The sequence below is a fragment of the Maniola jurtina genome, chromosome 17, assembly GCF_905333055.1.
Source record: "Maniola jurtina chromosome 17, ilManJurt1.1, whole genome shotgun sequence".
In the NCBI taxonomy this organism is placed as follows: Eukaryota; Metazoa; Arthropoda; class Insecta; order Lepidoptera; family Nymphalidae; genus Maniola; species Maniola jurtina.
The window spans coordinates 7,625,118-7,652,374 of record NC_060045.1 but is presented as its reverse complement, the minus strand read 5'-3'; the positions used below and the strand labels follow the sequence as shown (position 1 = coordinate 7,652,374).

General features: G+C 35.7%; 1 protein-coding gene and 1 long non-coding RNA gene across 6 annotated transcripts in view; one reads left to right on the top strand and one right to left on the bottom strand.

Moving 5' to 3' along the window:
* The window catches only part of LOC123873606 (rap1 GTPase-activating protein 1), a 375,763-nt gene that overhangs the window by 165,446 nt on the left and 183,060 nt on the right, over positions 1-27,257 (top strand). The window lies entirely within an intron of this gene.
* LOC123873623 lies at positions 143-25,582 on the bottom strand. Its single transcript, XR_006797724.1, has 3 exons — positions 25,570-25,582; positions 21,894-21,896; positions 143-320 (listed from the first exon to the last, which is right to left on the bottom strand). It is a non-coding gene; the product is annotated as an uncharacterized LOC123873623 (long non-coding RNA).

Here is a 27,257-nt window from a genome sequence, read left to right as displayed (position 1 = left end):
AATTCAGAGAAGAGCCCCCCACTCAGTAGCAAGCCAGCAATGGCTTGATGATGATGATGATCATGATGAAATCATTAGCAGTACGGCTCTGCCTGTAGGCTATTAGTGTCTCTAGTACCTAATATCTGCTAGCAAAGCCACACAACTTATGTGCCCTCCGATTGTGTAAGGAAAACTTTATTCATCATTATTTTCAGCAAATACTGCCCTGTGATTGGTTGATTCGCGCTTTACATTTTTTCACAGCCAATCAAGAGGCAGAATTTGCTACCGATTACGATAACGATGAAACGTTTTTCTTACACAATTGGGGGGCTGATCTGAGTCAGTTTCGAAATTGTAATTTCCTAAATTGACTGTACCAAGAATCGAATCCGGGACCACATATTTACAACTTACAAGACAACAGGACTCAGTATTTACCACTGCGCGGAAGGTCTTCGAAATCTTTATTCCTTAGGTCACATTATTCCTTAACCTTACGAATACTGTAATAAATTTTCTTATCTCCACACAATAGAAACATCAAGATTCAAGGGACAATGAGTATTGACGGGAATTATTGTCCTTTAAATCTTTGTCGTCTGTCCATTCTCGTGTTAGTCAAGTGGGACGTCTGTCCGCCATGAATCAGTGTTTTCGCCCACGGCCATATTACCACTCTAAGTACTTTGAGGCACTTCATTCTAATATCTACTATTAATCTAGTTAGGTATTGGAATGCCATCTCTCTTGTTTTATCACCATCATTCGTGGTCAACCGATAGATGCCCATTTTTTTTGAACTAACTACAATAGGTAAATAGATGATGCCCGCGACTACGTCCGCGTGGATTTAGGTTTTTAAATATCCCGTGGGAACTTTGCTTTTCCGGGATAAAAAGTTGCCTATGTCAATTTCCGGATCGCAAACTATCTCTGTACACATATAGGTATGTAAATTGGATAAACGGATGAGCCTTGTGGGAATTTTTTGATTTTCCGGGATAAAAAGTAGCCTATGTTTGTCCCCGGGATGTAAGGTAAACTAACTCATACGCATCAAAGTCGGTTAAACGGTTGGATCGTGAAAAGCTAGCAGACAGACAGACACACTTTCGCATTTATAGTATTAGTATGGATATGGATTTAGATAATAAACATTATGTAATGTTCGTTACCATTATCTAGTTTATTTGCCGTGCACGCCCCATTTGGCCACAATAATGAAAGTCAATACGGCAAATTACCCGTGAATCATAGATATAACTATACCTATTTACTTTCACTGTTGTCGATAATGTAAACAGCAATAGCATCACCTCCTGTATCACGGAAAATGAATTATCGTTTAACATTACTATGATATTATAGCTTGCAGTGGTCAAATATCTGCTATGACCATTGCTATAGTTTAACAGGGCTCTCTCCGTCACTCGCTTCATACAATCGTAGTTCAAATTTCGTTTGAATATTAAGCAACCAAAGTCCATGAAATTTTGCAGACATATTCTAGAAACTAATATCTGTGTCTGTGGTGTTTTAGATTTTTCTAAAAATATGTAGTTTTAAAATTACAGGGGCTCAAATATTTGTATGTAAATTTTTAAGACCGCGTAACTTTGAAACCGAATATTTTAACAGAAATCTGGAAAACCACAGACATAGATAATAATTTCTAGAATATGTCTGCAAAATTTCATGGACTTTGGTTGCTTAATATTCAAATGAAATTGGAACTACGTTTGTATGAAGCGAGTGACGGAGAAACCCCTCTTTACGTAAACGCAAACAAAGTCGTTGAAAAAAGCTAGTGACTATGGAACGTGTAAGATTAAGTCATAAATTCTAATTAAGTAACAATAGTTATACAAAGTATTTTGTAATGGAAAGTGGCGCTCATCTCACGCTATCCGAAAGAAATTTGTTCTCGGTGATTTCAGGGGGCACGGCAGTGCCCCCGCCAAGACGAGCCAAACGGCGGCCGGGGCGCTACGTACCTTTTTCTCGAAGTGTTTCGCCGTATTTTCGACCCGTCATAACTTCGGTCTGGATGACGCTAGAAAGCTGAAATTTTCAGTATAAGGTGTCCTCAGCAAATTTACCAAATATACTAAGTATCAAATATCTAGCTTTTATGGTTACAGATTTATAGATACCTAAAATACGCCGTTTTCGTCCCTCATTGATGATCATCACAATTCATAGTCTGTAATTCTAGGGTACTTCCCGAAGTCCTAGAAGGCTGAAATTTGGTATGTAGACTAGAAATTGCATACAAACTACAGGAAAATTAAGACTTTGGAAATTCCCCCCCTCTACGCCACTTATGAGAAAAGCAAATCTGTAAATTCTGTCGCTAGAATGCTGATATTTTCAGGATAAGATGTCCTTGGCAGACTTATTAAACGCATTGAGTATCAATTGTCTAGCTTTTATAGTTTCAGATTTATTGACAGTCAAAACTTCTAGTCTGTAATTCTAGGGTACTTTCCGAAGTCCTAGAAGGCTGAAATTTGGTATGTAGACTAGAAATTGCATACAAACTACAGGAAAATTGAGAAATTGGAATTTCCCCCCCTCTACGCCTCTTACGAGAAAAGCAAATCTGTAAATTCTGTCGTTAGAATGCTGATATTTTCAGGATAAGATGTCCTTGGCAGATTGATTAAACCCATTGAGTATCAATTGTCTAGCTTTTATAGTTTCAGATTTATTGACAGTCAAAACTTCTAGTCTGTAATTCTAGGGTACTTCCCGAAGTCCTAGAAGGCTGAAATTTGGTATGTAGACTAGAAATTGCATACAAACTACAGGAAAATTGAGAAATTGGAATTTCCCCCCCCTCTACGCCTCTTATGAGAAAAGCAAATCTGTAAATTCTGTCGCTAGAATGCTGATATTTTCAGGATAAGATGTCCTTGGCAGATTGATTAAACGCATTGAGTATCAATTGTCTAGCTTTTATAGTTTCAGATTTATTGACAGTCAAAACTTCTAGTCTGTAATTCTAGGGTACTTCCCGAAGTTCTAGAAGGCTGAAATTTGGTATTTAGACTAGAAATTGCATACAAACTACAGAAAAATTGAGAAATTGGAATTTCCCCCCCTCTACGCCTCTTATGAGAAAAGCAAATCTGTAAATTCTGTCGCTAGAATGCTGATATTTTCAGGATAAGATGTCCTTGGCAGATTGATTAAACGCATTGAGTATCAATTGTCTAGCTTTTATAGTTTCAGATTTATTGACAGTCAAAACTTCTAGTCTGTAATTCTAGGGTACTTCCCGAAGTCCTAGAAGGCTGAAATTTGGTATGTAGGCTAGAAATTGCATACAAACTACAGGAAAATTAAGAAATTGGAAATTTCCTCCCTCTACGACTCTTATGGGAAACGCAAATCTGTAAATTCTGTTGCTAGAATGCTGATATTTTCAAGATAAGATGTCCTTGGCAGATTTATTAAATGGACTGAGTATCAATTGTCTAGCTTATATAGTTTCAGATTTATTGGCAGTCAAAACTTCTAGTCTGTAATTCTAGGGTACTTCCCGAAGTCCTAGAAGACTGAAATTTGGTATGTAGACTAGAAATTGCATACAAACTACAGGAAAATTGAGAAATTGGAATTTCCCCCCCCTCTACGCCTCTTATGAGAAAAGCAAATCTGTAAATTCTGTCGCTAGAATGCTGATATTTTCAGGATAAGATGTCCTTGGCAGATTGATTAAACGCATTGAGTATCAATTGTCTAGCTTTTATAGTTTCAGATTTATTGACAGTCAAAACTTCTAGTCTGTAATTCTAGGGTACTTCCCGAAGTTCTAGAAGGCTGAAATTTGGCATTAAGTAGGAATTTCAAGAATTATGAACAACAGATAAATTAAGAAATCGGGTCCCCCTTCATCCCCTCGTATATGAGATGCATATCTGTAAAATCTGTTGCTCGAATACTAAAGTTTACAGGATAAGATGTCCGTGGCAGATTTATCAAACGTACCAAGTATCTGTGTTTCCTGAAGTCCTAAAAGACTGAAATTTGGTATATCTGCTTCAAAATTGAGTTGCAAGATTCCACCCGAACAAACATATTTACATACGAGTACATTGCAAGTTGAATAAAAGCTTTTAAAAAAAGAGGTAACGATAGAGAGTGGGCCATGAAAATGATGTACCTACAAGAAATAGATCCAAAAAAAATTTAGGGCACCTGCCAAAAAGAAATGAAATCCCACCAAAAACATTTCATGTAAAAAGTTAGCCAAGACTCACAAGTTCATAATGTTTTCACTGTTAAAAAGTTATGAGATCTCTAGTAGAGCCAAGCCCCTAGCTGAGCTTAGATTTGTGCTGGCCATGGGACCTATCCCAAGTCCAAAGTAATATAGCTATTAAATGTTCTTGACTATATCACATTTATAACAATAAATAACAAATCACTCTACTTACAAGCTCTGATTCTACAAACCCTACATCTTGGTAAAAAAAGTACGGCTTGGCCTTTTAATGTTCGTAAAACTATTACATGACATAACATATTAAACGTTAAAAGTTATTAAACGGCCAAGCCGTCTTTTTTTACCAAGATATAGGGTTTGTAGAATCAGAGCTTGTAAGTAGAGTGATTTGTTATTTATTGTTATAAATGTGATACAGTCAAGAACATTTAATAGCTATATTACTTTGGACTTGGGATAGGTCCCACGGCCAGCACAAATCTAAGCTCAGCTAGGGGCTTGGCTCTACTAGAGATCTCATAACTTTTTAACAGTGAAAACATTATGAACTTGTGAGTCTTGGCTAACTTTTTACATGAAATGTTTTTGGTGGGATTAAATCTATGACCGAACAATAAATTAGTATGAGCGTCGGGTTACTGACTTTAACGATACAGAAGCGGTGTCATTTTTTTAATTTATAAGACAAAATAATTATAAACTGAACTGAAAAATTTATTTACTCGAATATAACAGCTGATGCCCGCGGTCGTATCGGCGTGGATTTCGGTTTTTAAAACCTCGTGGGAACTCCATGATTTTCCGGGTTAAATGTGGCCTATATCACTCTTGAGGTCTATCAGGTCTTGAGATGTATCCATGCAAAATATCATATCGATCAGTTGCTACGTTGCGGCGTGATAAAAGGACGAACCAAAAGGTCTTTGAGATTTTTTCCTCTAACCTTCCTTTTCACTTTTTTCGTATATACCTAATATTGAGTCAGACACGGCGGACGAAAGGACTGACGGACTGACGGACGGACGGACGGACGGAAGGACGGACGGACGGACGGACGGACGGACGGACGGACGGACGGACGGACGGACGGACGGACGGACGGACGGACGGACGGACGGACGGACGGACGGACGGACGGACGGACGGATGGACGGACGGACAGACAGACAGAGACAGAAAGACAGACAACAAAGTGATCCTATAAGGGTTCCGTTTTTTTCCTTTTGAGGTACGGAACCCTAATACTAGATTTTATACTTTTGATCCTAAACTTAAATAATAATCCCGATGTTTATGAAACGAATGAATAAATAATTCAATATTGCGTCTTAAAAAAGTAACTGACTAAAATATGAAAAGAAAAGAAAGCTTTTATAAAACGAAAACCATTGTTTTAGTTTGAGAGCAATGTGTATTTTTTCACAATTACATAAGACTATATTGTATTAATAAAGAAAGATGTGTAATGTAATGTTTGCTACACTAAGGTAGATATAAAGCTTTTAAACTCAGAGAGTCTCAGGATGGAGAGAGAAGAAGTAATAAATGTAAAACTAGTTTTTGTAAAAAATAAATAAATAAAGTCTTTTAGTAAAATTTTCTTTTGTTCTTATTAGTATCATACAGTTTCTAATACCTTTGTTTTTCACGATGAGTCGAAATTACATACTCGTACTAGACTGGTCTCGAATAGGTACTTGTATGTATCTTTGTTGCAGTTTTCACTTTTACTTTTCCATGTGATGGATACTGGTATCATATTCACTCAAGCATACGAAGCATTTTCTATCTAATTAATAACACATTTCACACTCCTTGCTAAGATTAGTATCTCTTTATAATTATTATGTTGCTAGTTTACGTACACGTACAATAGATTATCGAAATTATTACGTAATTTTTTTAAAATTGAAAACTTTACAATAAAACTTAATAAAGCTAGTTTTATCAAATTACTATACAAATCATCCCTGCGTGGCATGGTGTCAAGAATACCTACTGGCTGCATATCCGCGATGGACAGCCAGGCTGATCCTTTGCGCAAAAAATGAGCCAGCCCTTCTGTCACGAGATGAGTGAAAATGTCACGTAAACATTTCTTAGCACTAAGATGCCCTGGGCCCAGGGTCTCTACAGCAAACGGAACAAAAATGTAACTCTCGATAAGAGAGTTTCATTTTTCGGTCCGGTCTTGATGCTGTCTCCCTGATATGACAAGGAACCCAGCGCACTATGCTTAGATTTCGTGGTCTCCACTTTCCACTAGATCCATCGCTCCTCGCCGGCATCGCATGGTTCGATATGGTGAGATATAATCAGCCATGGAACCTTCGCCGGACCAATTATCCCCGAGTGTCATAATCATAATCATAATCGCTATTAATCCGGTAGCTTGATTGCGGAAACATTGAGAGAAGCGAAATAGGATGAATACGCAAAAATGCCCCTAGAGCATTTCGATAGGAAATTGGGCTAACAATGACGCGTTGTATACGCCTATTGTATAAGCCATCTGTCATTGAGGGTTTCAATCAATGCACTGAATAATGCTAGGTTATACCTTCGTGAATGCTGTTCGTCAATTGTAGACCACCGTTCGAATTAGGGCGAGCATAAACTACAGACTTTTTGTACAAGAAAGTTTATCAATGACTGATTTGACGATGAAATTGACACTCATAATTGTATATTAATTTTCAATCGTACAGTTCTTTGTTTATTCTGTCTTCACAGAGTAACAATTAGTTTAAAGGTAAAGGATATAGGTATAAAGAAACCAGATGCTGGCAGTTTTTGTCCCAATTTTTAGCAATAGTTTTTTGTCACACTGCCTACTGAATATTTTAAGATTTTTAATACATAGGTATTGCAAGAAAATCCTGACTTCACTGACTGACTTATCAATGCCTAGCCCAAACCCTTGGACCTAGAAAGCTGAAATGCTTAAAGTTTCCCTTTATAATGTAGATCTGACTTTTTTAAATTCTCATCGGATGGGGAATAAAGACTTATATAAAAGACTAAAGGTAGCTAGTTAGTAATGAAGTCAGTCTACGGATGTATAGATTCAAAGTATAAGGCAAAAACTGTCTTGTACCGGCTCTGTTTACCACGTGTGCTCACCCTTATTTCACGTACTAATAAACAGCACTCCGAGCACGCGTTTGCGTCGAAAGTAATATAGCTATTATTGAATCCTCCGTTTTTTTACTTTACTCCCCACAATCGGTTAACGTTATTTATCGGTCTAGCAGTAAAATCGTTGTAAGGGGTACAATTTACGACGTAGTTTTATTTCGTTGTTGGGGATCTATGATGTCTGTCAATGCGCGCTTTGTTAGTAGGATGCTCGTTAATCTCGGGGTTATCGAACGATTTTATTGCTTACTGCGATGTTTTCATAAAAAATAGATCACTTGATAAAACCGGTATCAAGGGCGTTTTGATATCCTACCAAAAATTTATTTTTTTAAATTCTTTTTTGCTAACCTATGCTATCACTAAAGAGTAAAGACTGAAGAATGAGACTGCATTAAAATCATTAGTCATTACTATCCGAAAACTTTAGTGAGTTAGTGACACAGACAGTGTGACGTACACGTATACTACATACTTAGATAATATATGCTTGTTATTATGAACTTTTTGAAGCCGCGCGCTGTAGTAACGCATCCCTTCTCCCTTTTGCAATACGAAGCGATTTTAGGATCGAAACATATTGGTGTAATTTCGGGCGCAGCGACGCGTCTTCCAAAACATTTCAAAGTAAACTGAATTGAAACTCTTCTAGCATGTAGTGAATGCGGAACGTCACCGATGCGTGGACGCCACTGAATTTCGGCAACGATAATTCGGCGTAATAAATCGGCGTGGGTGAAATTTTCGATTTCGCGTCTTTGCGCTTCGTCTCCGCTGCAATATGCACGAGCCTTAAAGTGCCTATGCAGGTGTTAAGTTGATACCTAACCAATTGTAACTAGTACCTACTACATGCACGATTTTGTAACACGATAGGTGGTATTAGAGTTTGAATTGTTCCACTGTTCTGTATCCAATCGTACATATACTGAAGTCTACTATCACCTTCAGCTGTCAAATTGAAGTTCTATGCCGATACGGAGTGCAATTACCCCTTAGTCCGAACATAATTATATTACCGATGTAGCTGACCTATGTAACATAATAACAGCTTACGCAACCCAACACGAAATTCGATCAATAAAATATTGAATCATTTTTAACACTTTTTGTTTTCAATACAAAAAGCATCGACTCTATAACATTATTGTAAGCTATTTTTTGTTAATACAAACTGACTGACATGAGATCAAATTAATAGCAATGAGAAGACAGAAAAAATCTTAACAGGGCTCTCTCCGTCACTCGTTTCCACTCGTTTCATACAATCGTAGTTCCAATTTCATTTGAATGCTAAGCAACCAAAGTCCATGAAATTTTGCAGACATATTCTAGAAACTAATATCTGTGTCTGTGGTGTTTTAGATTTTTCTAAAAATATGTAGTTTTAAAATTACAGGGGCTCAAAGATTTGTATGAAAATTTTAAGACCGCGTAACTTTGAAACAGAATATTTTAACAGAAATCTGGAAAACCACAGACATAGATATTAGTTTCTAGAATATATGTGCAAAATTTCATGGACTTTGGTTGCTTAATATTCAAATGAAATTGGAACTACGATTGTATGAAACGAGTGGAAACGAGTGACGGAGAGAGCCCTCTTAAGTTTATCACACATAAGTCGGTTAAGTTGGTACGCGCCACGCCGCAAGCTAATAGGACGTGTCAAATATTTCTCAGCCCGTCAAATTTCTTCTTGCACCACTTAAAACCTAGCAACCGTTACAACCTAAGTTCCGTAATCGGGTATTTTTCCGATATTTTGCACGATAAATCAAAAAAATATTATGCAAAAAATGAATAAAAATCTTTTTAAGAATATACAGGTAAAGCCATTTCATATGACACCTCACTTGGTATAGTTATCTTCGAAAATTGAAACACCTTTTAATTTTTTTCTTGTGATGTAACCATAAATTCACGGTTTTGGGATTTTTTCCTTTACTTGTGCTTGAAGACCTACCTACTTGCCAAATTTCATGACTCTAGGTCAACGGGAAGTACCCTATAGGTTTTCTTGACAGACACAACAGACGGACAGACAGACAGACCGTTTTTCCTTTTGAGGCACGGAACCCTAAAAAATTTAATTTGCCAAGTAGGTACGTACGGTACACCGTGGTTCGCGTAAATGCGTTGGATACTAATGTGCGATCACCATTGTCAAACGACAATTAGCATGAATCATCGCTACGATTTTATATTTTAATCTAGCAGACGATGGAACCAGTTTTTGAAATAGCTCTAACGAGCTTATGAAGTCTAGTAATTAAACTGGCGATGCGAAGTTATTTACTGTTTAGAAGCATGCTGCATAATTTAAATGTAGTTATCTTAACATAACGATGCATTGTTATAGCAATGCATATCATAACCAACTTTTACATCAAGCTTTTATTACGATCTTCTCTCAACATGGCCTAAAATCCATTAAAAAACTGTAGATTTGAAGATAAATGTTTTGAAATTGCTAATTAGGTAAGCATATATGTAACGAATGCACATTACATAGAAATTGCACATAATAATGTAGTTAAAAACCCGAGTCAGACTCGCGCTTTGAGGGTTCGGTACTCGGGTATTTTTCCCGACCTTTTGCACGATAAATAAAAACTATTATGCATAAAAATGAATAAAAATCTGTTTAAGAATGTACAAGTAAAGCTCTTTCATACGATACCCCACTTAGTATAATAATCTTACTTTGAAAATTGAAATTTGAAATTTGAAAATACTAATTAGTTTTTCATGAACATATTTTAAATTATTTTTTGTGATGTAACCACAAATTCACAGATTTTGAAATTTTTCCTTTACTTGTGCTATAACACCTACCTACCTCTGCCTTTCATGATTCTAGGTCAGCGGGAAGTACCCTATAGGTTTTCTTGACAGACACGACAGATAGACATCAAAGTGATCCTATAAGGGTTCCTTTTATCCTTTTGAGGTACGGAACCCTAAAAATTGGCATAAGACCGTTGTATTGCAAATATCGTGTATGGACACGAGTTTTATGTGCGGGGAATAAACCCAGGCCAAAAAAGAGACCTAAGTATTTTAATATTCATATTTTATACAAACAAATAGTGAACATAAAATCTGCATAAATAAATACACAATCTGCTGAACATTGTGCGCGAAAATTGGGCTTTGTGCACTATTTTTAGGCACAAAACATAATAATATGTTTATTACACGTATTTATAGAGGGGTGCATTGATTCGGATGATTTCATTGTTGTAGGAATTATGAATATTTTATGGCTTATCCAATATTTTGTGAATGCGGTCATTGTTGGAGTGCAAACTGTTCCCCATTCCGAACATTCCGGTTGAATGGCGGCCCCGTAACCTCTGCCAATGCGACGAATCACAGGACTAAATTGACCGTTAGTTAAGCGTAAACCTCGGTTAATATCTGGGATAAATCACTTCATAATATTACACAATAGTCATTTTTGTTGCAAAAGTGATGTCTTCATTTATCTAGTATTTGATGTCAGCGACTTCATACGCGTGGATTTAAAATCCCGCGGGAATCCTTTAATTATCCAGACCCAAAAGTAGCCTATATATTACTCTCCAGGGCTTAAATATACCCTTGTAAAAAATTAATCACGTCAATTCGTTGCTCCGTTGGAGTCTTGGAAGTAATTGAACCATCGATGGCATATTATTTAATTGTAAATTGAGTACTTGAAAAGAGCAACTGCCGAGTTTCTTGCTGGTTCTTCTCGGTAGGAACGGAATTCCGAACCAGTGGTAGATCATTTTGACGATTCAAAAGCACTTGTAAAAGTTTAATTGAATAAAAGTATTTTGAATTTTGAATTTTTTTTTTGAATTTTGATGGATTGAACCAACAGGCAACAAACCAACAAACGAACACACTTTTTTGCATTATAATTGTTAGGTTATCCAAAATTAATGAGCTGAGCGATGAAATGCAAAAAATTACCAGCAATCAGCATTCTTGGAAATAAATGGGATTTTTAAAAAAAATCTAGTTATCAAAATTTTTATGTAAAAGCAAGAAATATTTATACCTCTGGTTTACTAACAATAAACTACCGTGCGTTGAATAATATCTTCGTTTCGTATAATGAAGTCGATTATAAAGCTAAATAAACAAAAAACGAATAACTTATTTTTATTGACTCCTGATCCGCCGATGTGCGCTTACCCTTAGCAAGATTCTGTTTGTTATTATTTGCATGTAAATTCACTGTTTAAATAAGTAAGTAATTAAATTGGTAAAAATAAAATTTGGAAGTCTGTCGAGTATTTTGAAGTTGTTTAACAGTTACTTTCGTTAAATCGATATTTTTTTGTAATGGTACCTTTTTAACGGTAACATAATCGAATTTATGATATTCGATGTAAAAACCTGGTCACATTCGTTTCAAGTTATGCGTTTAAATTATCACCTTAGGTTTCCATGTAGGTATTGGGAGCTGTGACACGGTAATATTTGGCTGTGACTTTGAGACTGTTTGGCTTAGGGATTAAAGATTAAAGTAGGTATGTATCTTGCTTTTTACGTTTGGTAAATAAATCGGTTCAGATTCAATCTTATAAAAAGGACTTGTTTTACAACACCCAAATGGAAAACAGAACCTTTTTTTATACTTATATTCTTGCATTTTTTATTTTAAGCTCAGTCCAGATTTTTAAATCAGATTATATCAATATTAAAGTAACCCACCGATATCGTAGAATCGAAACAACGTACTGGGCCGATTTTGATGAATGAGGTGTCAATCAGTTCGTTATTATGGTCCGGGTGACATAGGCTACATTTTATAGGAAAAAATTGACCTGACGGGTGTTACATCCACAAAACCGGCCAAGTGCGAGTCAGACTTGCTCACTGAGGGTTATCTGTTATTTTGGTATATTGTATTTGGTATTTGGTACTCTGGTATTTTTTTTTAATTAAAAAAAAGTTGGGTTTTAGTGCTGTTTAACTTTATCTTGTTATAAGTATAGATAAATGTAGCTATATCTTTCTTTCTTTGACAATTGACGATTGATGTAATTAAATTGTGTTATGTCAGTATCTTATCAAAACGGAAAGGTTACCGCATGGTTACCGCTGGTAGACACATAGCTTTGTACATTGAAACTTTCCAACAAATCATTGTTTTGAATTCATTCTATTTATATTATTATCTAGGTACCGTTTAAACAAATTATTTTTAGACTTCCTTGTTTGTTTGATTGGTGTAATCAATTTTAGTGCTACTTTCTTTGTTGTTTTTTTTTTTAGTACACTATTTGACTCGCCGGCTTTGTTCAAATGGGATTTCTGAAAATCCTTTCTCAAGGAATATACCGTTTACCTACTAAGAGAAAAACCGTCAGGCAAAATCTCAAAGTTCTAGAATTAAAACTCAGAGATATAGCTGTATCCAATGATATCACACTAATATTATGAAGGCGAAAGTTCGTGTGTATGTTTGTTACTCTTTCACGCAAAAACATATAAACGCATTTGGCTGAAATTCGAAATAGAGATAGATTATACCCTAGATTAACTATCTACTATCTAACTACTTTTTATCCCAGAAAATCAAAGAGTTCTTACGGAATTTCAAAAAACTAAATCCACGCGGACGAAGTCACGGGCGTCAGCTAGTTAAGTATATATTTCCAGATTGGTAAAGCTCATAGAATAAATAATACATATTACATACAAAAAAAAGTGAAGACGAATTCGAACCCTTGTGTGTGTTATACATATACGCGTAGTGACTGACGCATAGATATTAGCGTGGGGTGGGACGGACGGACGGACGGACGGACGGACAGATAGACAAACAGACGGACAGACAACAAAGTGATCCTATAAGGGTTCCGTTTAGGGAACCCTAAAAATTGTTTCTAAAAAGTGATGCTGAGAAGTTTAATAAATGTTACTGAGGGATTTTAAAATAAATATTGTCCCTATTTCAGCTTTCTTGCTTACAAGTGTCAGCTGTAGTACAGTATCTTATAAACGTAACAATATTATTGCTGCCCACAATTTACAATTACCTCCTCTAAACTCCCAAAGCAAAGAGAATCGCAATAACTGTGCTGCAATGCTAAACCCCGTTAGATTATTATTATGTCGCCGGCGATGACAATAAGAACATTTTATTTATTGCACTTGTTCATTGTCTGGGCGAATTGCCTATAACCACATATTTGTTTGGATGTTATTGCAGATATAAGGTTGTTATAGTGAAGAAAATATTTGCCAGCAATATTCCTTCGTTTATTCACTTTATCCATACTACATACTTAACAAGTAAATAAGTACTAATATTATAAATGGGAAAGTTTATCTGCTTTTCTCGGTCCATCCCTTTAATAACTGATTTTGACGTTTGGTACAGACAGACATAGATTACATCCAGGGATGGGCATGGGCTACTTTTTGTCCCGCCAAATCAAAGAATATCCAATGGAATATTTAAAAACCTACATCCTATATCCACGTGGATGTACTTAGCCGCGGGCATCAACCACTACTTAAATACTGACTGACTAGATTATAAACGTAAATGTACTGACCAAAAATGATATTGAATTAACACGACTTGTTTGAACGATTTAGAAAAGTACGAGCAAATTGTTATATGATTACGACTATATTTTTCGAGTCGTGCCAAGTTTTAATGACGGTAATGAACGTCCCTTTCATGAATTACATTATAAAGTAGAATTGTATTATCTTCTTGACAAACGTAATCCAGCGAACAAACGTGACTATGTTTAATGATAATACGACTGAGTTAGAATATGCCTCAACTACTGATTTTTTGGCAAAAGTTTTATCCGTCAAGGCTTTTTTAACCCCCGACCCAAAAAGAGGGGTTTTATAAGTTTGACGTGTGTATCTGTGTATCTGTGTATCTGTGTATCTGTCTGTGGCATCGTAGCTCCTAAACTAATGAACCGATTTTAATTTAGTTTTTTCTGTTTAAAAGGTGGCTTGATCGAGTGTTCTTAGCTATAATAAAATAGTTTGAAAGTTATCAGCTCTTTTCTAGTTACTGTAACCTTCACTTGTCAGGGGTGTTATAAATTTTTAATTTACACTTGTTTAATAAAATCTGACCCGTTCAATAACCTATGACATATATGCATACTGAAACACCTACCTATAACAGGTGATAAAAGGACGAGTGAAAACACCAGTGTTTTAGAAATCGCCCGCATCCCGAATGCGTTTTCTATTGGCCAATAATACTTTTAAAAATAGTTTGGAATTGTAAGGTTAGAATTGGTAGGTAGCTATTTTAGATTATTTTAGGCATTTTTGTAAACGTTGCTTACCCTTTAGCTATGTAATTGAAAATAAACTTCATCATGAGTAGTTGCGAGATAATTATTATAATGGCTCGTTAGCAAAAATATTGTCGAAAGAGTAAAAAATTTGCAAAAACATGTTAGAGTCCAACGCATTATACTTATGTAAATACTAAAACTTCTTATACAATTTATAGAAAAGGTCACAAACCTAAGCAGGGCCCTGAATACGGCAAAGAAAGATATATAGTTTCTTCTCGAATGTTGCTATTAGAACCAAAATACTACTGCACGCACTACAATTTTTTATAAGAATCGTCCATTGGAATGCTACTAGGTCATCACATCTTAAGAGGAAGTTGACGTAATATGTATTATTTTATGCTATCTATTGTGTCCCAATGTGGACAGTTCTTGGCACGTGAGGCATTCCTGCCCACATCTTTTACGGACAATGCTACTGCTTTGTTTGAAAACGTGATACCGAATGGGCCTCTAATATGCAACTCGATACAATCTTCGTGGGTGACAATAACACCTATTGGCGGGATTTATTGTTTACGATAAAGTTATGGTAAAAACTTGAAGCCAGGCAGCATGTTTAGAATATACGGACACAAGTTGAAATCAGGGAATTTCGAATCGATTTTTACTTGTCATCGTATCGTTGCCTAGCCGAAATTTTAAAATGCTTTTCGACCCTTAATTTGGCCGTAGGGTGGTAACTAACCATGATCGAAGCTTTCCACCAGATCAGACAAGAACTAATTTAGAGGCAGACTAGAATGTCGACCTCGTACCGGAAACCAATGGACAGGGGATATAGTTCTAAAAACTGATAGACGTTGGAGTCCCAGGGTACTAAAATAGCAACCTCGCTCCGAAAAGCGCAGCGGTAGAATACCCGGTCCAGACAGATGACATCAAACGAATCACGTGGCGTGTGGAAGTTCCTGCAAGATAACCTTGTTCAGCTGTGGACGTCTGTCTGTTGATAATGATGATGATGATAAATGTCAGTAAATTACAAAAAGCTACGGTGCGATTAATATTTGATCCAATTACAAGTGTAAATCACAAATTTATAACACCCCCGACAAGTGAAGGTTACAGTAACTAGAAAAGAGCTGATAACTTTCAAACGGCTGAACCGATTTTATTGGATTATAGCTATAGGTTCATTAGTTTAGGAGCTACGATGCCACAGACAGATACACAGATACACAGATTCACAGGTCAAACTTATAACACCCTTTTTTTTGGGTCAGGGGTTAAAAATACAGACGAGTAGATACAGTATTTTATTTGTCTAACGTTACACGGTATATAGATCTGGTGAATTCCCAATAACTTCACGGTCCATAAAATCGCGCACAAAGCACGCCATTTTAGAGTCCAGAATAAGCGATTAGTTCCGGGCTTTACTTAGGCCTAACTCCGCGATTTCACAGTTGCGTTTTAATCTATGTGATTTATCGATAATCTGTACTTAGCCGGTTATCGTTTCGTTATTTATTGTCTGCGCTTTGTTTTGAATATGGAAAGGAAATGTTTGGATAGTCGGAAATGGTTTTATGGGCACGAAAAGCAAATAAATCTTGGATGCAAACAATACATCTTCAAACAATAAACGGACAAACCAATATTTGAGCTCACAACAGAGTAACAAAACTATTCTTTACTAGAGGATGCCCGCGACTTCGTCCGCGTAGATTTAGGTTTTTGAAGATCCCGTGGGAACCCTTTGATTTTCCGGGATAAAAACTAGCCTATGTCCGTCCCCGAGATATAAGATAACCCTGTACCAAATTTTATCAGAATCGGTTTAACTGTTGGGCCGTGAAAAGGTAGCAGACAGACAGACAGACACACTTTCGCATTTATAATATTAGTATGGATTAGTACCTATATCATTACTCAAAATAGACAGACATACATTGTAGGTGTTTTATGTTCATTTATAAAAATACATATATAAATAAATGTCTATGTAAAATGAACGTAATCAGAATAAAAATATAAGCTTTATAAAAGGCATTCTTTAAATTCGAGATAGACACTTCAATTTATTTATTGGTACTGATTTTCCGCTTCAATTCTGCTAATTTCTTAACACCTAAGTAGATACAAAATATTTTATTAGAAAAGCAATGAGCTTTTATAAAAGTCATTTTTGAAATCTCAGACATTTTGATTTATATCGTATAGCTATTTCGCTTTTGCTTAGCTTTTAACCCCGACCCAAAAAGAGGGGTGTTATAAGTTTGACGTGTGTATCTGCGTATCTGTGTATCTGTGTATCTGTGTATCTGTCTGTGACATCGTAGCTCCTAAACTAATGAACCGATTTGAATTTAGTTTGTTTTGTTTGAAAGGTGGCTTGATCGAGAGTGTTCTTAGCTATAATCCAAGAAAATCGGTTCAGCCGTTTGAAAGTTATCAGCTCTTTTCTAGTTATTGTAACCTTCACTTGTCGGGGGTGTTATAAATTTTTAATTTACACTTGTAGTTATTAACACCTAAATAGAAACAGAACATTTAATTAGAAAAGTATTTAGTAGGTACAAAAATTAAAGAGCTTTTAAGCGGCCCACTAACCGTTCCATAAAAGGCGCGCAGTTAAAAGGTTTCCAATAAGGAAGCGTTTCGAGCAATTACAAATCGTAAAACAATTATAATAATTTGATGTCCATATGTATGCAAATGTAACCTACATTCAATAAACCGGTTGGATTTGTGGCGCCGAGTTTGGGCTTTGGGAGATTTAGTTATTTGATGTTAATTAACGTGAATGACATGTACATAAACCTTCAATTAGATTATGCCTATTTTTATCCCCCGACTCAAAAAGAGGGGTGTTATAAGCTTGACGTGTGTATCTGTGTATCTGTCTGTGGCATCGTAGCTCCTAAACTAATGAACCGATTTTAATTTAGTTTTTTTTTTTTGTTTGAAAGATGGCTTGATTGAGAGTGTTCTTAGCTATAATCGAAGAAAATCGGTTCAGCCGTTTCAAAGTTATCAGCTCTTTTCTAGTTACTGTTACCTTCACATGTCGGGGTGTTATAAATTTTTAATTAACAATTGCAATTCTATCAGTAGGTAGAAAGGTAGTCTGCCCGCCCCGGTAGAGATGGAATAATGGACTTTCATACAATTTTTCATCCCCTTCTTAACACCCTCAGGGGTGGAATTTTCAAAAAATCCTACTAAGTAGTAGGCGCTTACATTAGAGGAATCTACTGGCAAAATTTCAAGTTTTTAAGCCCAGTGGTTTAGGCTGTGCTTTGATAATTCAGTCATTCAGTCAGACACTCGGGACCAGTTTAGCCTTTTATTATACGACTTACGAGTATGGTGTAAATTTCTTCTCTTCAAGGTACAAGCTTACTTTGTAACATGGAAATCAATAAATAAAAACACTTATTAGGACTGCATAGTCACTTGCCATTAGGTCTGTTTGGACTATTCTATAAAAAAAACTTTTCTTTAACTATTACCCCTGTACTAACATAGCTTTATCGACAATTTTTTTGTAACAACCGATTACGGTCAACTTGAATGCGAAGTGCTGATTAAGGACTTGCTGACTTACGTCTTTATCTAGATTGATCTAAAGCAACTCTTATCTGCTATAAAAGTCTGCGATGAAAGAATTTCATCCATCGTAGATTGTCTGTAATCACAATCAGTATCAACAGTAACTAACGTAGATCGACGCGATACGATCTTCGGGGCTAGATCCACACAGAACTAAGCAAAAATGTGAGAAGGATAGACTTATTCACTGTGTAGAGTGTTAGTAACCGAAGAGTGTACCGAGAAAGAGACGGCAATAACGCAATATTAGCCGCGAGAGGATCCAAAATCGAATTAAATATAACTTATATTAACTTAAAAACAAACTGTGTTAAAAACTACTGGCTACATAAAATACTAGCTTATGCTAGATTACAGAAATTTCAAACCCCTATAAATAAATACCTCTATAAGGTACCGAGATATCTTGTACTGTGGAGACGGATATTAGACTACTTTTTACCCCGCAAATTCAGAGAGTTCCCACGGGATTCTTAAATAAATAAATCCATGCGGACCAAGTCGCGGGCATTATCTTGTATCTATATTATATAAAAGCAAGTAAGTGTTTACTCGGTGTTTACCCAATAGAGAAGAATCATGTCTTACTTAGCACATACCACAAGCATAACATTGTCTATCTTATTTGACTCATAGTAACCTTTAGCGTGCACTATTGTACAGATAAAATTTCGCATCTGCATATTGCATCTTGTTGGCTCTTCTATTTGCACCAGCGCAATGATTATCAGGTGAAAAACCCACTAATTGGCACGCCATTGACTCATAATTAATATTACAAGCGATGTACATTTCAATAGGGTGACCATAGCTATTACTTTTCTCGGATGTAGATACTACTAGCCATTTGTAGCATATACTGAAGCGCCTTTGGAGGGAGAGATAATCGCACAGTTTTTTAAGTATCCGTTCGTAAAGACCAGATCAGAGCATCGGAAAACGTTCTTTTGCTACACAGATCCATAGGTTTTGGTGAAGGGTGTTAACGTTTGACCGAGCCATACTCATAGACTGGCTGGGAGAGCAAATTAAGAAAACGGTCTATATGAAAGGTCCCTAAGAGGTTAGCGTCGATAAAAGCGAGAGAACATTGTCCTAAAGGCGACTATTGTTAAGCTCATATCTCGACTCATTATTATCATACATACTATGTATTACATAGGACGACAATGACTGACCATAGATGTAACAAATCTATTGTTGCCTAAAAGACTAGATTAACCTAGAAGTAGATAGGATATCGGATAAAATTAATAACTGGATCATTCACTCTCCGGTATTGTATTCTACATCACGATTATTAGTTATTACAAAGCTTTTTGGACGGAATATGTTATAAACAAATAGATATTAGGAAAAAAAAACACCAAACAGTCTTAAGTTCATGAGTGGATATACTTACCTAGTTACTGTATATCAATATCACATCTCTTGAAATTAAAACTTAATTTTGATAATAATGAACGACTGATCCACTTGTTTTAAAAAATAAACTGCCAAAATTGTAGCTTTAATTAAACAGTTTAGCCTGGAATTTCATTAATATGGTCATCCCAACTAGAGAGTAGAGGGTATGTGGCTGAATTATAAATCATCCATTAAGCCGACAAAGTGGTACCAACTTCAATTAATAAAGTTTAATATGACCTTCCAAAACCTTTTTTTCCAGCACTCCATATAGCTTGTATCGTGGTTGTATCTATATGAAAAACATAAAATTTTTGTAAAACATTATCATGTATCAAAAATGTATACCTAGGTCTACAAACTCCAAATGCCTAAAGTAAAAAAAATTCAAAACAGTGCTAGTGTTCTAATAGTGTTCTTTCTCATACCTGATAATTTTTATTCATTAAGTATTTTTTTTAGAATATCGATCGAAGAGCGATCCATATTAATATTAATTATAATTAATAATGTGAAAGAGTGTCATTTTTCATGGCCCAACCGCTTGACTGATTTTGACGTTTAGTAAATATTTGCAGATAGAATGGATAGTTTACATCCCGGGGACTTATATAAACTACTTTTATCCCGGAAAATCAGAGTTCCCACCTGATTTTTAAACTACACGGATCCATGTGGACGAAGTCGCGGGCATCCTCTAGTATTAATATAATGATCGATTTTACATAGAAATTACTCTAACTTGCTGTAATATAATTAGGTACTATTAACTGTTCTACTTTAACGTTATCATTAAAAGTAAACGCATATCATTGTTGCTCCTATTTCTTTGCCGTAATAAAACTGGGACAATTTATTAACAGGGCTCTCTCCGTCACTCGTTTCATACAATCGTAGTTCCAATTTCATTTGAATATTAAGCAACCAAAGTTCATGAAATTTTGCAGACATATTCTAGAAATTAATATCTGTGTCTGTGGTGTTTTAGATTTTTCTAAAAATATGTAGTTTTAAAATTACAGGGGCTCAAAGATTTGTATGAAAATTTTTAAGACCGCGTAACTTTGAAACCGAATATTTTAACAGAAATCTGGAAAACCACAGACATAGATATTAGTTTCTAGAATATGTCTGCAAAGTTTCATGGACTTTGGTTGCTAAATATTCAAATGAAATTGGAACTACGATTGTATGAAACGAGTGACGGAGAGAGTCCTCTTAACTATAGGCGATAGCACTGTATGCTATGTAAGCTAATGAGTACGACGACAGTCTTTATTTCTTCGATTGTAAAAATGTAATTGATTATTGAATAGTCCATCGATTTATTACATCGATCGGTAATTCAACATTGTTAATGTTTTATTCAATTACAATTGCGGCCAAGCCATCTTTCTTTTATTTTATCTTTAAGTAACACAGAAGTTTTTCTCAGTAGGTACTGATGTAGCTAGTAAGTTCAGCGCAGTTTATGTAGGTATGGGCTTATGTATAGTGAAATTAATGAAGAATTTAGTATTTATGGGATAAAAAAAATATTTAAGATTACTCATAAGCTTTTCGACAGTAAAACAATTTTTATTTAATTTTTTATATATGTTTTTATTTATTTATAGACCAAACCAAACCTTGATCAAACTTGCTGGCAAATGATTGCAGCCTCAGATGGATGGATGGAGCTTTTGAAATGCAATGAAATTATTTACTTGTAATTGTTTTCTTATTTTGTGTTTTTTAAAAACCAACAATATATAATTATTTATTATTATATAGATAACTACAAGTTGGAAACATCACCAAGTTAGAAGTTTTTGCCAAAATTCGTTTTTGATGTGAACAAGGAATGCGAATCTGTGAATTTCCATTTGAATAAAAAAATGCAACCAACAAAATATTGATACAAATATTAATAAAACGAAAGTATCACATGTTATCTCACCATATTTTACGTACAAAAATATGCGACAGGAACAAGAGATTTATTCCCATGGAAAAATATCTGTCTGGCGTTTTTGCAATCAATAAATTTTATGAAACTGTTTTTAATGGCGTCGCATCGACGCGACATGACATTCCTTCCGTTCTGCATTATTAAAAAATATGTAACTGGAATAAAGTTCGTTTAAGTAATCAACACTATTAGATTACACTGTCTGTAAGCGATTGCATTAGCAATAAGGCAATATTTTCCTTCTATTTTGTGTATCTACGAGTTATGGTTTCAGAGTTACCTTCTTGACTTGGAGAGTAGAGAGTAGATAGAGCAAGGTTAGGAAGGAGACGCTGTAGGGCCAAAAAGAAGACAATCTAATGCTTTCAATCGTTTATTGGTGTAGGCGGTGTACTGAAATCCGAATGGTCGTTAGTTCTTTAACTCGTTGGACTGTTGTTGTAATCTAGCGCAAGCTTTTAAGTGTGGGAGGGATTTTTTTATGAATAGAACAACATTCCTTTAGTGGTTTATTGCAGTGTTAAATAATGATAAAAACTTATCTAACTACAAATGAACCTGACCTTTCTAAAAGCTTATTTTCTTTTCTTTGCCTTGTTATTCAAGCTGAACATAATTAGAAAGATGGGCAAGCTTATCTTTATAATTTAGATTTCAACCAGAAGCTCTGGGATTACCTTTTGCAATGTTAAGGTGTGGCCACAAGCAGATCTGCCTAAATAGTTGGGTATACTAAGTTTGAACTTCATTCTTTTGATCCGTATTAGGTAGGTCTATTTCTTTTTACATTGAACTCGTCCTACTAGTAAACACTCAGCTCATAAAGTAGGTATTATATAGTATTGCGAGAGTCTAGTCTAAATCTAATTAATATATAAAAGGAAAAGTTGACTGACTGACATGACTGCCTGATCTATCAACACACAGCTCAAACTACTGAACGGATTGGGCTGTTATTTGGTATGCAGATTAATGTGTCGTAAACATTCAGACAGATGGGATTATTGAGAATTCAAAAAAATATAAATGAAAAATAAGGAAGTAAAATAATCGGTTGTTTGGGTAGTTCACGCGGACGAAGTCATAGGCATAAGCTAGTATATATTATATATGAATGAATTCGAAGTATTTCAAATGCCAGAGTAATATTTTGCATTATAAAGGAGTGGTGTCAACTTACAACCAAAGTTATCTGGGTTTTAAACACGTGTGAGTCAAGAGAAAGTAAGACTCAGCACTCACCTAGTATAGCGGAGTGGAACCGAAGCCGGCGTTTGTATTGAATGTGTATACGCATCATTATACATGTGGCAATAATAACCAGTGTTTAACAAAAACTTTGTGCACGCAGCTTTATAAATAAAATTACCAAGAGCCGGCAAGATTTGCATGAGATGCTTGATTCGGGGGTTCCAAATTGCTATTTAAAATATTCATGAAATAATCTGTTCTGTATACAACTGAATGAGATTCCGATTAGGATAAGAAATGCTACGTGGGACTTCAATTTAGAAGAAATAAGGTTTCTCAAAAATAAAAAATTGAAGAATAGCTTGTCTCTACATAAAATTCATTTAGGGATGGATAATAATTTCGTTCGGAGTGCAAAAAGATATAAAAACAACACTAATATGTGATGTTAGTTAAACCTTAAGTTTTTATGGTGAGACCATGAATATCACCATCATCATCAGCCTGTGGACGTCCACTGTTGGACATAGGCCTAAAGAGCGCCACCACACTCAGTCCTCAGCCTTCCTCATCCAGCCATTTCCCGCCAGCCGTTTAAATCGTCAGTACATCCTGCTGGAGGGCGTCCCACACTACGCTTGCTTATACGTCTATATACCTTCCTATATAGTCTAGTCTTCTTCTATATAAGTCTCTCTATATATAGAGTCTTTCTATAGTTATAATGAATTCCTACTTAGAAAGATTGAAGACAAAATTGATTATTAATATTTATTATTGTATTTTATTCTATATTTTTAAGAAAAATTATTGTGACATTTTATTATAAAAAAAAATTGAATTATTGGATTGACGTATAGTGTATATTATCAAGAATAAATGACTATGACTATGACTATGACTATGACTACGCGGTCACCATAAATATGCCACATTATCTACAGACCCATTCGCATTGTTCCATGGCCGCGCAGACAATGTACGAGTGGGTACCTTACCCTAACTCGTACTTATTATTCTGATAACATTAACTTGTCTAATTCTTGTACCCTGAGCTTGTACCTAAATAAAGCAATATAAATTAGTGTGTACAAATTGCGAGATAACTTTAGCCCCGTATCTTAATGCTCTTTAATGTAAACAAACTGCCTTGCATTGTACTGTTACTATTTATTTTATAGTCAGAATAACTTTGAAAGAAATAAGACGTGTAGAGTATGTTCAAAATGTTTTGTACAAGGCACCAAAAGCTTAATCACACTAATATTACAAAGGCGAAAGTTTGTATGTGTGTGTGTGTATGTTTGTTACTCCTTCACGCAAAAATCACTGGACGGATTTGGCTGAAATTCAGAATGAAGATAGATAATATCCTGGATTAGCACATAGGCTACTTTTTATCCCGGAAAATCAAAGAGTTCCCACGGGATTTCGAAATACCTAAATCCACGCGGACGAAGTCGCGGGTGTCAGCTAGTTTGCTATAATCCGCTAAAGCAGATAAATCTGTATGTATCTGTATGCAACATGCAGCATGCGATATGCACCGCCTCACTTTCATAATCGTCACTTTGCAATGTGGTGCATTGTAAGATATACCTACATCTCCTGAGGATGCTCCGGTGTCAGCGCGAAACGTGCGTAGAGTGGTTTTAGGATTTCTGTGGTGCTGCGTGGTGGTGGTGCGTTTTGCTTGCTTGGTGGCTGGCTTTTCCTGCATATTTAGCAGTAGGAGGGCGGGCATAAGCTCTTCTCATTCCGAAAGGAGACAAGTGCTTAGTAGTAGCTCGATAATTTTTTTGCCGAGGTGATGAGTAGGTAATTATGAAAGCTGAAGGTATCTCATGTCTAATTTAATTAGTTGTATTTGTGTGTTTTTAATAAGTATAAGTATTTACCTTTATACGCATCCACACAAAAAGAGATTAGGTTTAATCTTGGGATATTTCGGTATTTTCTTCTTAATAAACGGAATGAGAAAAGGTCTCTTACTTTATTTAGCTACCCGCCCTTTTCAATTTACCTAAGACCTTAGCAAGCTTAAAGGTTTAGCGAGCACTGAATTAACCTGGAATTAACTAAAGAAGAACACACACATCTACAAGACTTGTAAGTCGCATAAGTATCTGGCGCACCGTAGAAAATACTTCAGCATCGACCTCAGCTGATATTAACAGCATTCCTTCGATTATGTCGATGCGGCCGAATCTTGCTACTGATGTCACACGCATTTTCAGTGTTTAAAAATACATTCGGCGTGATAAGTGATTACCCTTCATTTACATATTCGCCATTGCGGCTAAGAACGAGGCGGATCGCGCCGCAGGTCGATAAGACCTGAGACGAATGTATGAACAGGTAGTTCGTGTCAGGTTCACCCTTTTTGACGAATGTGTAAACATACCGTCAGAACATTGACACATTCCATAAAGGGCGAGACGTGTTGCGAACTAGGGCGCGAGAACTCTATCTGTTCATTCATCTATGGTCTCGTCTCGAACTCTCGCGCAGTAGCGAGGTCATGCGAGACATGGCGATCATAGTCAAAGTCAAAGTCAAAATCATTTATTCAAAGTAGGTACAATTGCACTCCTTTTGATGATCGAAATTGTTAAATTTGTACGATATAGTGGTGATAATTAATAACGTAACCTAAAACTAAAGCTAGGAGGGTTCCAAACGCGCCCAAGTCCCACATGAACGACGAGTAACGAGACGAGCGAAATGTAAATGCACTGAAACGAGTATCAATGTCAAATAAAAACTGATGAATTAAAATCGAATACATCATAATTTGAATAAACATTTTAACATAATTTTCAACTGCATGACTAATTGATTAAAGATTGATCACAAATGCAAATAAATTAAACGGTTTAATGCAAATGTATTCGTGTTACTAACCCGAACCGGGGTTTATAAATTGGTATAGCAAATACTTAATAGAAATTAAGATATCTATTGAAATAAACATTTACATGGGTATCTATCTGGCAGAACGATCGTTAAAATGAGCTATGTTATGCGTCTCAATGATTTGCAGAAGCTTAATTATTGTCTTCTGGCAATATCAGCGTGCAAAACAACCAATTCATTAGACAATAGTGACCTTTGTGTTGCTGCTTTCAACACTGTGTATTCAGAACTTCTGTTAGGCTGACTCTTCTACTATTGGCAAATAGAAGAAGAGTCAGGTAATACGCCTCAATATTTAAAACTCCATTTAGTGTTAATGTTTAGTTGTGACAAAGAAAACTTAGTATGGACCTACCAGAGCCACATGGTCACACTAGTGACCCAGCTCTTTAAATGAGAGAAAAAAAAAAGAAAACTTACAAGTTTGTTATGGTTTCACTATAAGTTTGCCTTGACTCTTTTCTCAATATTCTTCGGGTTGCGTATCTCCAGAGAAGAAAAGAAACCCAAAAAGGATCACTTCGTTGTCCTTCCGTCTGTCTGTCAGTCTGTCGCGTCTGCCAAGACCAATGAAAACAAAACCTATAGGGTACTTCCCGTTGACCTAGAATCATGAAATTTGGCATACAGCAAGGTCTCATAGGCTATAGCATAAGTAAAGGGAAAAATCAGCAAAGCGTGAATTTGTGGCTACATCACAAAAAAATAAAAAAAAAATAAAAAAAATTTAAAAATTAAGAAAATGTTGTAATTCTTATACTATAGCACGGAACCCTTCGTGTGCGAGACTGACTTGTTCTTGAACAGTTTTTTATTTGGACCATTTACGTTGTGATGATCAAGTGTATTACGGTGAATTATTAATATTTAAATAAATTAATAATTAAAATTCATAACCGCTATCGGTTGTTGCACCCACGAATTTGGCACTTAGTTTAAGTTTAAGTTGGCAGCAGCTAAGTCTAGACAAGTTCTAGATTTACGATGCCTAGGTAGGTACTCCGAGTGGGAGCCGTTGGCCTCGGTCAGACAAACTCTCCTTGATAAATCTAACTAGCATATTACATTGTTTGTAACTTTGCTTAGTAGTCATGTGAACTGTGGATCCAGTTTTTTACCCGACTACGGTAAAGCCAAAAGGAAGGATTATGATTTTAGCAGTCTGTGTATGTATGTATGTTTCGATCCGACTCCGTGTGTTCCACCGTAGCGCCTAAATTACTGGGCCGATTTTGATGAATAGCTTTCTAGCTTTTGGCCTAGGTCTTATAATATGTCAGTCAATGAGTCAAGACTTTTTTTTTATTGTATGAGATAAACCAACTTCTGTTTAGATTTAAATCAGTGATTTACTTAAGAATTGTAGGAGCAAGAAAAAGTTAAAGATGCGAAATGACATGGGCAATAAACTTATAAAAACATTGCTATTGATACCATAAGCTATTTATAAAATTATGAGTCATATCAAAGGGATAAAGTAGGTACCTACATTAAAACCTTTAGCTTTGGGTGTAAGCGGTCAAAGTCACCGCTTTCT